Source organism: Schistocerca nitens, chromosome 7 (genome assembly GCF_023898315.1).
Source record: "Schistocerca nitens isolate TAMUIC-IGC-003100 chromosome 7, iqSchNite1.1, whole genome shotgun sequence".
In the NCBI taxonomy this organism is placed as follows: domain Eukaryota; kingdom Metazoa; phylum Arthropoda; class Insecta; order Orthoptera; family Acrididae; genus Schistocerca; species Schistocerca nitens.
The window spans coordinates 542,425,865-542,428,789 of NC_064620.1; the positions used below are offsets into that span (position 1 = coordinate 542,425,865).

The following is a 2,925-nucleotide window of genomic DNA, read 5'->3' on the forward strand; positions in this document are numbered from 1 at the left end:
GTATAATGAAGATTTTCTCGAAATATTGTCTACATAAGTAAATTCCCTTTTCAATTTAATGTACAACATCAGTTAATAAAAATTAACCTTCATAAAATAAGATCTTCGAATGCAATCAACTGTCTTAGGAGACTTTTAAAGATCACTCTGAGCTTTCAACAACTACGCTGTAAACACACTAGTTTTACAGTACGGCTGAAATTTTATGAAGCTTTTATTGTCATTAGCAAGCGCGTGTAGCCATTTGAAAACCATATAAAATATAATTTCGATGTATTGCTCACTCGTTAACTGCGACAGAAAATATCTTTGCTGCAATAGAGCCGCAGGTCAGAGCAGTCTCGACAGCAGACCAGCTGATTAGTTTGTATCTGTGAAAAAAAAAAAAAGGCCGAAAAAGTACGGCTGGACTTCGATCTAGCGACATTGCTCAGAAAGAATGAAATGTGAAATGGTATGAAAACGGAAGAACAGTGCAAAGAAGCTCAAGTTTTAACGTCCCGTCGTGATCGAGGTTATTAGAGAGAGATCACAAGCTCGAAAACAAAGTTTTAACGTCATCGAGAACGATCGCGAAATCCAACGTCCTTATAGGATTATGCTTCTAAGCGTCTGTGTGTTGCGTGCTTCTTTCTTTGTGAGTCTATACATTCGGCGCATACTGGACGACAATTATTGAACTAAATGAAAATAAAACGTAAATTAATTGCAAACTACGGCGTGCACACACTTTATTCAAAAAGTTAACGTCACTACAGCCAACGGCCTTGCCCCAGTGGTAACACCGGTTCCCGTCAAATCACCGAAGTTAAGCGCTGTCGGGCTGGGCTAGAACTTGGATAGGTGACCAGCCGGTTTGTCGGGCGCTGTTGGCAAGTGGGGTGCACTCAGTCCTTGTGAGGCAAACTGCGAAGCTACTTGATACAGAAGTAGCGGCTCCGGTCTCGGAAACTGACATACGGCCGGGAGAGCGGTACGCTGACCAAATGCCCCTCCATTTCCACATCCAGTGACGCCTATGGTCGGTACCGTTGGGCCTTCATGGCCTGTTCGGGAGGAGTTTAGTTTTGGTTTTTTTAAATGTCACTACAGATATTCCGATTTAGGTTGTGACATACGTTCATAATGCCTGTCATCAACGGCGATGATGTGACGCAGTCGAATAGCGAAATTTGCATGACCCGCTGAAGTGTCGGAACATCGATGCTGTCGATGACCTCCTGAATGGCTGTTTTCAGCTCAACAGTGGTTTTGGGGTTATTTCTGTAGACCTTGTTTTTAATGTAGCCCCACAAAAAGGAGTCGCATGTGTTCAGATCGCCGGCCGGTGTGGCCGAGCGGTTTTAGGCGCTTCAGTCAGGAACCGCGCGACCGATACGGTCGCAGATTCGAATCCTGCCTCGGGCATGGATGTGTGTGATGTCCTTAGGTTAGTTAGGTTTAAGTAGTTCTAAGTTCTAGGGGACTGATGACCTCAAATGTTAAGTCCCATAGTGCTCTGAACCATTTGTGTTCAGATCCGGAGAATATAACGGCCAACCGAGGCTCATACCAGTGACCTCTGGGTAGCTCAGAGCGAGAACGCGGCCCCCAAAGTGCTTCTCCAGGACATCACTCTTCTGCTTCGATGGGGTCGAGCTTCGTCTTGCATGAATCACATCTGGTCGAAATCAGGGTCACTTTGGGTAATGGGGAAGAAATCATCTCCCAGTTCCATCAAGGAATATTGCACCGATGATTCCGTCACGGCACATTGCACACCACACCGTCACTCGTCGTGGGTGAAGAGACTTCTCGATCGCGATATGCGGATTCTCAGGCCCCTTAATGCGCCAGTTTTGCTTATTGACGAACGCATCCAAATGGAAGTGGGCTTCGTCGCTAAACCAAACCATATTAATTCCATCTTTTTATTTGCAGCGCCTTGTATTGACCGTGTTTGCAGTTAAAATGTTTTGGATTTGAGGTAAGCCAGTTATGCAAAACACCGTGTTTCTCAGTACCCAAACATGTTTCGGCACCACTGTGCCATCATCAGTGGGTTTTAGTTTTTATTTTTCTGCAATGTGAACATTTTTGTTACATGGTTATAAAATTATGTGCATTTTTAGTTCAAACACAGGTCGTTTCTTTTTGTAAATACCTTTACATTTGGTGGGCATGAATTTTCTGGACCACTTTTGTGCTAATTATTACAGGTAGCTTGTCATCTGCAACCAATCGATGTTGATGAGAAAGTTTTTTTGCTGAGAGTTTACCTATCTTCTAGGGTGTAATTTAGTTTTTCGCGATGTTTTCGCGCGTATTTTCGTATTTACTTTCGTGTGGCAAGCACTTCCATTCCCCGCATCATGCTGAGATGTTGTGATGGATACGTAGCTATAACAAGTATTTTCCACAAAAACGTAGTAAAACGCTTTTCACTACACCAGAACCACAATCACATTGTGTTCATCAACATCGTTTGGTTACAGATGACAAGCTACCTGTAATAATTAACACAAAAGTGGTCCAGAAAATTCATGCTCACCAAATTTAAAGGTGTTTACAAAAAGAAACGATCCGTTGTTTGAACTAAAATGCACATAATTTTATAACCATGTAACAAAAATGTTCACATTGTAGAAAAATAAAAACGTATACCCACTAATGACGGCACGGTGGTGCCGAAAATGTTTGGGTACGGAGAAAAACGGTGTTTTTCATAATTGGCGGACCTCAAATCCATATTAATTCCCCTCATGCCCCGCCTCCATCCGTGCGGCTTGAACGTCTTAACGCAAACCGTTCATAAGTTATGACGATATTATTTCATATAGTTCAACAACTGTCACCTTGCACTTCACCGCAGCGGTGGGGATTACGCTGCGATTTCTTCTCGCTCAGGGGCCTCTCTCCCACAGTCCCTCTGTCTGTCGACTCCCG

General features: G+C 43.5%; 1 pseudogene; it reads left to right on the forward strand.

Annotated features, from left to right (window-relative positions):
* The first annotated feature begins 757 nt into the window (after window positions 1-757).
* On the forward strand, window positions 758-875 carry LOC126196486 (5S ribosomal RNA; annotated as a pseudogene).
* Window positions 876-2,925: the final 2,050 nt, after the last annotated feature.